Here is a 10,790-nt window from a genome sequence, read left to right on the forward strand (position 1 = left end):
GTTGTAGAAATGTCTGAGTATAACCCTGGGCAAGTCATTTAATCTCACCCTCTATTTCATCACCTGTAAAATGAGAATAGTAATAGTACCTACCTCATAGGATTGCCACTGCGGAGTAAACAAGTTATAATTTGCAGTGCTTATAAATGTGTCTGGCCCAAAAGCAGTATATATGTGTTAGCTACTATTATTAAGTTTATGAAGAACTAAGGTCTTATAAATACAATAATACACAGATTTTTTTACTCAAAAATTGAGAACGGGGCAAGAGGAAACAAACACATATATAGCATTAAGCATGTGCTGGTTAGAGAGAAGGCAGACTCTCCCGATAGAGAAATTATTACATGCTGGCAAAGATTATCTACAGAGGTTACCACATGACTGCTGAAGATTTATTTTAAAAAACAGGATAAATTTTTATCTACCTGGGATGATTTAAGTGGGATATTGACTGGAGTTGCAGGATAAACTAGAGGTCCTTTCAAGGTCTCTTCCCATCCAAAGAATCTACAATTAACCAGGAAAACATGTCATTATGTACAACCTAATAAATCTAAAAATATAAACTTAAAAGCTTTTGCTTAGCAAATAAGATTATAACCAAAACAAAGTTAAACTGGGTAGAACTGTACTTGATGAAAATATTAAAATAAAACTTAAATTTATCATTGGAGTCCTTATTGATAAAGAGTATTATCTGAATTTTTAAAAATCCATTTTTAGTTTTAGAAAAAGCAACTGAGAAATAACCATTGACAATGAGACTCAGTGGTTTAGCACACTAAGGCCACTGCATACAGAAACAAAAGGCAGGACTCAGACTCTTTCCCTTGGCTGATCTTGTAGTTTATATTTTCTTCTTTACCAATATCAAGTAAGACTATAATCATTTATGTAAAGATATTGAGCATAAAACAATTACAATCACATTATAAACATGGCAATACCATACAGAGTACATCCTACTACTAACACCAGCCCAAACACATCTATAAAGAGAATATGCACACCATCTCACTGAAACAAGTTCCTCATATCAAAGTTACTCTTCATCTTGAAAGTGAACATTATTGAACTAATCTTTTTTAAATGTAGGGGCAAATATAGTAATTTTTATCAAGATCCTCTGTTAAATTGCTAAATACATCTAGTCACCTTGAAGACTTGCTTAATACAATGCAGGACACAAACCATAAACTAAATACTATGCCACTAACACAGTAGCTGAATGCAGAAAGAGTTTTCTAAATTATTCATACACATTAATAACCATTGTTGCTCATATCCACAAATCAAAATCTAATCTTTGTTAACTATTACAAATATCAAAAGCCTAATCTTTGCTATTTATACACAAACACCAACAAAAGAGTGGCAATCCAAAATTTATGCAACTTAAAAAAAAAAGTATCTTTGCGCATCTGAGTGTACACAATGAAATAACCCCAATCAGGATTCTCAACAACAGTTTGCATTTTTCCCTAGGTAAATTATTTGCTATCTTCTGGTACCATCAAATGTAAAACAAATATTCATTTATATTCTTAGCTAAATGTAAAAGCTTCTGAATAAAATCATTAAAACAAAATTTTAAGTTAAGAATAACCAAAATTTTGCCCCAAACTTCTTATCTTCTTTTTCATTTCTAATGGTGTCTTAAAAATCAAAAGCTTCTAGAAAATTAAATTAATCTGGCCTTCTTTATTCATAACCATAAAACACGAAAGGCAGTGGAGCTGTCCAAAGACTCAGCATGCAATATTTTTTTTGCCATCAAAATTACTCATAAATTCATTATTTACCCTAAAACATAAGTCTGCCACTCTAAAATCCTCCACTACTCTACAATTCTCCCTTTCTTTATTCCATTTTGTTAAATGGGTGAGTTACCAACTACAGCATGAAACGTCCCACACAAAGCTAAAGGCAGCTCAGGAACTCAAGGCCCTCAGCTCTGATTTAAATCTCTCCCCCAGTAAACTTCCTTGGTTGGTTATTTGCCTTTCTCTGAAATGATTTCTCGATATTCTCCAGCCACTGAAAACAATAAGCAGAAACCTGATTGATTAATCAAAACCAACAGATTCTCATCTTTCTATCCCAACAACAGCGCAATCTCCATTGAAAATGAAAATGAAATGCTGTCCATAAAACACAGCCCAGCACTTGTCAGGTACAACACTCCTACAACACCAAAACTATCACATCACACGGATACATTCTAAACAAACACACCCTTTCCCCCCATTATCACAACACTAGTGAAATGCAGAGGTTTTCAAGACCCAGAGTTTATGCTTTATTATCCATACAAAAATCAAATCAAAATGAGTTTCATTTCTTCAAAGTAAACAGGAAAATCAAATCAAAAGCAATGAAAGGTGGAAGCGGATTCAAGATTCCTTGAAGAGAGAAAGAACTTTCTGGAATTTCCTACTTTTAGGGACAAAAGGATTCACAGTTTCAACACACAGTTCTCTTCTCAACAAAGAATTCCTTTCCTGCACCCCCCACCTCTGCCCTTACTTTTTTAGTCTTTACCCCTATCTCTAGGTCCCCTTTCACTCACCATGGTTCCTCCTCTTCTGCACCAAAGGTTTTCTTACACTTGATCTTTCACTACATTTGTGCCCTGACCCTTGCAGACCTTCCGGAGCAACTACCTACAACACTCACATACTCACATTCAATTCCCACCCCTGTGCAGTCTACCCGCGTTCTACATCCATCAGGACTCCCCCAGCTTCCCTTAGCCCCCTTCTCTTCCCTTACTCCCCATCACATCCTTTAAATCCTGGGGCCTGTCTCTTCCTGCTCCTCTCACCGTCTGCTTTTAGCCCTGTCTCCTCACCTCACTGTTTTCACCTTGGATCTTGCTGAACCTCTTCAATTAACGTAATTCCCCAGTTAGCCTTGTCCCAGACGGCCATCACTTCTTACCCCCTAACTCTAGTTTCCTTTCAGCTCTTCTGGTCCTAGAATTGTTCTACAGACGCCCATCTCATCTGTTTCCTTTCGCCCTCCCACCACTCTTATTCCTGATTCCACCTGGTTCCAGTCCAGGTCTCATTTGCCCTCCCTCACTTTACAGAATTTACACCCATCGCCCACCCACTAACCCATTCCTTTCTCAGAACCTCAGCAGCAGTTCCCACCACACCGCTGGTCCTCCTAGTCCTTCAGCTCATCTCGCTCCGCACTAGTTCACACCCTTGTCACGTCTGGCTCTTAATCACTCTCTCTTCCCTACTCCCAACTATTACCCCAGCTCTGTCCCTTCTTGTCTTCCACTTGCAACTCCTACCCCCGTATCCCTCACCCCAACACTACCCCCTATGAAGCTTTCCCCTTCAAACCTCCGCTCTTACACCTAACCCCAGGATCCCTTTTCCCAGCCCCAACCTCATTCCTTGCCCGGCTTCCTTAACGCCCACCCTGGCTTTTGCCTCCTTCCTACCTCCTGGGCTGGCTTTTTCTCACTCCTGCTCTCCCTGGCTTCTAACCCTTTCTCCCCTTAATCCTCCTCATCTCATTCTCAACCCGGTTTTCCCCATCGCCCCCAAGCCTTTCTTCCTCTCTCCCTTCAGGGGCTTTTCCCTCGACCCAGTCGTCGCCCACCCCGCCAAAAAAAAGCGCCGGCGCGCCCCGGTTCCCGGCTCTCTCCTCCCGCCGCCCCCGCCCCGGGCGCCCCCAGCCCGCCGGCGCCGCGGTCCCGCCCCCTGCCGCCGCTCCTCCCGCCCGCAAGGCGCGCGCTGCCTTTGTCGCCCCTCACCCGGTGTGTGAGGATTTTGCTTCTTTAAAGGGGAGGGCTAGTGAGCCGGAGACTCCTGTCCCCGCCTCCGAGTCTTAGAATGGGCTCCCTGACCGTCGCGGCCTCCCCGGTCCCAGTCCCCCTACCCCTGGAGCTACCCACTTTGCTGCCTCCCCACCTCCTCCGTCCCCTCCCCCGGCCCCCTCTATTTACCGCCATCATCAGCACGCGCGAGCTGTCACCAGGGCGCGAGACAACCGAACTCGGCCCCGCCCCCTGCCCGCCTATTGGCCCACCCGCCGGAGCCCCGCCCCTCAGGCCCTGCATTGCGCCAACGGCGCAGCGCTGGACCGCGACCCCGGCACCGGCACCCTTTCCGAGGGTTCGTGCCGCAGGCGCAAAGTTTAGGGTCAGCCACAAACGCGCGGCCGATTTGAGCCTGGCGTAAGACGCGGCGGCGTAGGGAGGCGTTGTGAATGGCTGGTCGAGTTTGGTTGAAGCACAAGAGGGTAAGTAAGAAGGTTTCCAGACAAAGAGACTCTTAAAGGTACAGACTCTATGTCTGGTCCCTCCTCCTTAAAGGGCCAGAGACGCTCCAGAGCCCATCTCCGCCCCCTTCTTCCTGGGGAACTGTAAAGGCATTTTACACGGGTTTCCCGTATTCTTCTGGGTTCACCTTTAAAACACCTCTCCCCACCGCGAAGGACAAAGGCTTTCTCACTATCCCGTCCATATGTTTTGTTCTGTTAAAAGACGTTATTTCTGTGTTGTTCCTAAAGCAGCAGCCCGCAAACTGTGGGGTTTCCGGAGGCAGCGTTTGCAAAAGTTACTGTTGGCTTCCAGGCGGGCGAGCGCGTGTCTGGCTTTTGCCACAGATGACCCAAGAGAGATTCAGCTGTTTTATGGAAATCCCCCACCCCAAGGAAGAGGATCGCTGCCGGAACTGAAGAAGGTCAGCAGACTGTGAGGCTTGGGAAATAAACCAGACTGAGTTGGTAGTGGTCCTAAGGACTTCTTTCTAGAGGGATGCGGATGGACACTACTGGGAAACACAACAGCCCTTGCGGGATGGTTTGGTGGGGGGGCGGTGGAAATGGGTGTACCCAAAATAAGATCAACAGTTTCAACACCCAACACATAGCTAAGAAGACTTACATTTAATTATAAGGACGAGTGAAAAAAAACAGTCATTAGCTACAGTAGTGGCTCAAGTTTACACACCTGTAAATAGGAGAACTAGGTAAGCACAAAAAACACCACCACACACAATACGAAGGGTTTTGGAAAACTACAGTGCCTGGAGCCAAGCGCTGTGAAGGCAATTTATTAATAACTTGCACATTTATGAGGTTTGGTAGAAGAGAAAGTGGAGTGGATTTATCATGAGGTTCAAGACCTCAAGAGTTAGATTCAGAATTTAGCACTCCCTTTGTCATCTATCAGTTAACATAATTCTTTTTAAGGAATTCTTACATTATAACTCTAATTATCTGTCTTATTCCCTTACTCAGCAATCCCCAATAAAATTCTTGGAGAAGAAAGATTGTTACTTATTCAATGTTAGTTCCATAACAAGGTGCTTTTGCAGTGTGAAGAATTTGGGAGACACTTAAAACTTCTAATGGAAGGGATGCTCCCAGAATAGCAATACAAGAGGAAAAGGTTCTCAGTGCTGTGAGCATGTATTAGATCAGTGGTTCTCAAAAGTGTTGCCTGGAAAACCCTAGGGATCTCTGAAACCCTTTGGGCTAGGGGGACAGGGTGGGGGTGCCTGAGATCAAAACTATTTTCATAATAATACTAAGACATTATCTGCATTGTCACTGTGATAACATTTGCACAATGACACAAAAGTAGCAATGAGTAAAAAACTGCTGCCTTAGCACAAATCAAGGCAACTGCACCAAGCTATACTAGAGGTCAAGGTATTCTTCACTGCCACAGAAACGCCTGTTTGAGGATGGGCACAGTGGCTCACACCTGCAATCCCAACACTTTGGGAGGCCAAGGTGGGTGGATCACTTGAGGTCAGGAGTTCAAAACCAGCTGGCCACTATGGTGAAACACCGTCTCTGCTAAAAATACAATAATTAGCTGGGTGCAGTGGCACGCACCTGTAATCCCAGCTAGTTAGGAGGCTGAGGCAGGAGAATCACTTGAACCAGGGAGGCAGGGGTTTCAGTGAGGGGAGATGACACCATTGCACTCCAGCCTGGGCAACAGAGCAAGACTCCATCTCGGAAAAAAAAAAAAAAGACAAAAACACCTATTTCACTTAAGAGGTCTTTGATGAAGACAAAATTATTTGTTTTACTTAAGTACACGTGTTTATGTGATTAAATGCATGTATGTATGCATAAAGCACTTATAAGTACATTTGTCTTGAGGAAAAGCACTTTTGCAATTTGAGTCTGGGGCTGTATTAACAGCTTTCTTCATGGAATACCTTTTTATTTGAAAGAACAATTATCAGACTGTAGTTGTGCACTGGATACTCGGCAGACATTTTCTTAAAAGTAAAGTTGAGCCTGGCCAGGTATGGTGGCTCATGCCTGTAATCCCAGCACTTTGGGATTGGCAGGCCAATCACAAGGTCAAGAGATTGAGAGCATCCTGGCCAACATGGCGAAACCCTGTCTCTAGTAAAAATACAAAAATTAGTTGGGTGTGGTGGCACGCGCCTGTACTCCCAGCTACTTGGGAGGCTGCAGCAGGAGAATTGCTTGAACCTGGGAGGCAGAGGTTGCAGTGAGCCAAGATTGCACCACTGCAATCCAGCCTGGCGACAGAACGAGACACCGTCTCAAAAAAAATAAACAAATTTTAAAATTTAAGCTAAGCCTGATAGCATTGTCAGTTATGATAAAAATCAAGCTTTTTCTTTTTTTTTTTTTTTTTTGGAGACGTAGTCTTACTCTGTCGCCCAGGCTGGAGTGTAGTGGTGTGATCTCAGCTCACTGCAACGTCTGCCTCCTGAGTTCAAGCAATTCTCCTGCCTCAGCCTCTTGAATAGCTGGGATCACAGGTGCACGCCACCACGCCCAGCTAATTTTTTGTATTTTTAGTAGAGATGGGGTATCACTGTGTTGCCACTGACAGCATCCCCACTATCTTCTATGATGCTAGACATTCAAGAGAGTTATGAAAATAAAAAACAGTGCTACTCTTCTCACCTAATTTTGTTTGGAAAAATAATTACTTTTCATTAAAAAAAATTTTGAGATGGAGTCTTGCTCTGTCGCCAGGCTGGAGTGCAATGGCATGGTCTTGGCTCACTGCAACCTCCGCCTCCCGGGTTCAAGCAATTTTTCTGCCTCAGCCTCCCTAGTAGCTAGGATTACAGGCGCCTGCCACAATGCCTGGCTAAATTTTGTATTTGTAGTGGAGACAGAGTTTCACCATGTTGGCCAGGCTGGTCTCAAACTCCTGACCTCATGCTCTACCTGCCGCAGTCTCCCTGTGTGCTGGGATTACAGGCATTAGCCACCGTGCCTGGCCCATTAAAAATACTTTATCAGCCAGGCACATGGCTCATGCCTGTAATTCCAGCACTTTGGGAAGCCAAAGTAGGAAGATCGCTTGAGTTCAGGAAGTTTCAGACCAAGTCTGGACAACATTGCAAGACCTCATCTCTACTAAAAATAAATTAGCCAGATATGGTGGTGTGCACAGATACTTCCAGCTACTCGGGAGGATGAGGTAGGAGGATCACTCGAGCCGGGATTACAGGCATGCACCACCACACACCCAGCTAATTTTTTATTTTTGGTAGACAGGGTTTAAACATGTTAGTCAGGCTGCTCTGGAAATCCTGACCTCAGGTGATCTGCCTGCCTCAGCCTCCCAAAGTGCTGGGATTACAGGCGTGAGCGACCATGCCTGGCCAAGGTGTGAGTACTGAATGATGGCCAAGCTGGATGATTTTTAAAGAGTCCTTCTAACCAAAAAGACTGATTTGGGAATGCTCTACACCAGGCATCCCCAAACTTTTTACACAGGGGGCCAGTACACTGTGCCTCAGACCGCTGGAGGGCCGCCACATACTGTGCTCCTCTCACTGACCACCAATGAAAGAGGTGCCCCTTCCTGAAGTGCGGCGGGGGGGCTGGATAAATGGCCTCAGGGGGCTGCATGCGGCCCGTGGGGCCATAGTTTGGGGACGCCTGTTCTACACAATCATAGAGACTCACCTTGGAGAGATCCCCCGCAAGAAGTGAGTGCTCACAAGCCAAAGACACCAAATTCCCAGGGGAGGCCTAAACTTGTAATGCAGTTGGTTTCAGCTATTCCATGTGCAATAGTAATTGGGGTCTGTGGCCTAAGACACCCAGGCAGTAACGGAAGTGGGGAGAAAGGGAGGGTGTGGCAAGGGAAAGGCAATGTTGGGAGTTAAAAGTATTGGCTTGGAGATAACAAGGCCATATGTCAGTCCTGCCTGTCAATTTTTGACACCTGGAGCACATGCTTAGGTGGGGAACTTCCTTTTTTTTGAGACAAAGTTTCGTTCTTGTCCCCCAGGCTGGAGTACAGTGGAGTGATCTTGGCTCACTGCAACCTCTGCCTCCTGGGTTCAAGCAATTCTCCTGCCTCAGCTTCCCAAGTAGCTGGGATTACAGGCGCCTGCCACCATGTCCAGCTAATTTTTGTATTTTTAGTAGAGACGGGGTTTCACCATGTTGGCCAGACTGGTCTCGAACTCCTGACCTCAGGTGATCCGCCCACCTCGGCCTCCCAAAGTGCTGGGATTACAGGCGTGAGCCACCGCACCTAGCCAGGTAGGGACCTTCCAGGATTTGGAGAGAAAAATTTCACTAACTGCCTTACCCTGAAGCCTCAGTACACACTGGGTTGGGGTAAATCTGGTGGAGGGGAGGAGTGGTTGGTCCTTAGGTATTTTCTTCAGTGAAGGAGGGATACCAGCGCATGGTGGGGGAAATGTGACTACTTGGCTCTTAATATCTGAGGAAAGCCAGCAGGAGGCAGTGTGGGAACAGGGTAGAGTGAATCCAGAAGACACAACAGGAAAGCACAGCCAGGGCAGGAAACATCAATGGCTGTAGAAAATAGACTAGGCACAACGTAGATTACAGTGGTTCCCAAGATCGAACGTTTTCCTTCCCCTTCTACAGGTTCTGAGGTTTGCATGTATCCCCTGTACTGTAACTTAACAGATCACTTGAAAAGACTCTTCCAGGCTGGGCAACAGGATGCAACCTCCATCTCTATTGAAAAACAAACAAACTTAAAAAACCAAAAACCCATCCTAAGGAATAAAATGCTAGTTATACTTTTCTTTTAATACAAATTAGGAATAAGACAGAAATAATAGTATTAAAATGTTTCCACATTCCATCTAAAATCATCGGGCACCTTAGGGAGCTCCAGCCGCTGTACTTTGGCACATGATGGTAGCCAGGAGTCCTGAGTCTGAAGTTTGGTCTTGACTCCACCCTCATCTCTCTGCATTACTTCTCTGGGAGCTGCGGCCTCTCCAGTTTACACTGAGAGAGAATTAAATGAGCTCTAAAGTTGCCCTGACAGCTAATAGTCAAGGTTAGCATATTTCTATGTGGCTCTGGCAAAAGTACCCAAGATGACATTAGCAAGGCCCTAGAAGTTTTCCCAGTTTCTGCTCTTTTGGGGGTAGCCACAGATGGGAAAAGGGCTAAAGCATCTGGAAACAGAGGAAGGAGAGGTAGGAGGATAGTCTAGAGTAGCAAGAACATCAGATGTGAACTAAAAAATATGGCATCTCCATTTACTGGCTAAGATTTATTTATAAAATTGGGATAATCACGCCCTTTTCCCCTTAATTTATGTAAGTAACCCTCAACTTTCACTTTCAAAAATTATACACAAACATTTATATCCTAAAGTACTCCTGAAAGCACCACTCAGAAACGCACCTAAGAACTGGATAACATACGGGTCCTTCCCACAAGTCATCAGTTTAGTTTTGGTTAACTTTGCGAGTGGAGCCGTATTTGTTAAATTATTTAAGAAATACATTGCATTAGCTGCCTCTTTTAGTGACACATTTCCTTTAATTGACACAAAGAACAAAAGTACCCAAGTAGGAGTTCTTAAAAAGTAGGTGTTGACTAGACTTAAAGCTGGTCGAATGTGTGCTTAAATGTAAGGAAAAGAACAAAAGTGAAAAATGCTGCAATGTATGAGCCAAGACTGTGCCTAAAAGGCAAAGTGGGCCGGGGTGGCTCGTACCTGTAATCCCAGCACTTTGAGAGGCTGAGGCGGGTGGATCACCTGAGGTCAGGAGTTCAAGACCAGCCTGGGCAACAAGACAAAACCCCATCACTTTCATCTTTTAGTCACATTTTAACTAAAAATGCAAAAAGTTAGCTGGGCATGGTGGCGAATGCCTGTAATCCCAGCTACTCAGGAGGCTGAGGCATGAGAATTGCTTCCACCCAGGAGGTGGAGGTTGCAGTGAGCCGAGATCACACCACTGCACTCCAGCCCAGTCAACAAGAGTAAAACTCCATCTCAAAAATAATAAAATAAAATAAAGGCAAAGCATAGTTAGGGATTTTGTACTGGTTTTTTAGCTTCTAGGGAACAGAGCCCCTCCTTATAATGCACAAGTCTAGAGAATCTATGTTTTCCACAGTCAACTTCTGCAGATTTTCAGGAAATGCATTACGTTCAAAATCCTGCCTATCATATTGTTTCATTCCATAAAAGCTGCAGCCTAAAGAAAACTAGAAATAAATAAACCCGGACCAGAGCAAATGTAAATCAGAAGGCCAAAAACATAAGATCTGTGCATTTTATTTTTATAAACAATATCTAAAACATACCTTGATATAAAAAAAAAAAGAGAAACAAAATAACAAAAACAGGGGAAGTGAGAATGAAAAATACAGATGACAGGTACTGTAATTATGAAATTGAATTGAGCTTCTTGTCAGCCAAAAGTAGAAGAGAAACATGACTAGTACCTGACTTGTTGCAAAGGCTTTAGATCTGAGCACTTGGATCTGAAAACAATTTCTCTTTAGATGCCTTCAAATAAGGG

At 44.4% G+C, this 10,790-nt stretch overlaps 1 protein-coding gene across 5 annotated transcripts in view; it reads right to left on the minus strand.

Annotated features, from left to right (window-relative positions):
* Positions 1-10,790, minus strand: part of USP49 (ubiquitin specific peptidase 49) — a 115,737-nt gene that overhangs the window by 103,702 nt on the left and 1,245 nt on the right. For 2 of the 5 annotated variants that reach the window (XM_039467510.2, XM_074397784.1), the window contains exon 1: positions 429-512. The exons of 1 other annotated variant lie outside the window; for it this stretch is intronic. The gene's annotated coding sequence lies outside the window, so the exon portion shown is untranslated. Of the gene's footprint in view, positions 1-428; positions 513-10,790 lie in introns of those variants that run through there. 2 more of the 5 variants (XM_074397783.1, XM_074397785.1) reach the window with 1 other exon arrangement.

This window comes from Saimiri boliviensis, chromosome 4, assembly GCF_048565385.1.
Source record: "Saimiri boliviensis isolate mSaiBol1 chromosome 4, mSaiBol1.pri, whole genome shotgun sequence".
Taxonomy (NCBI): Eukaryota; Metazoa; Chordata; class Mammalia; order Primates; family Cebidae; genus Saimiri; species Saimiri boliviensis.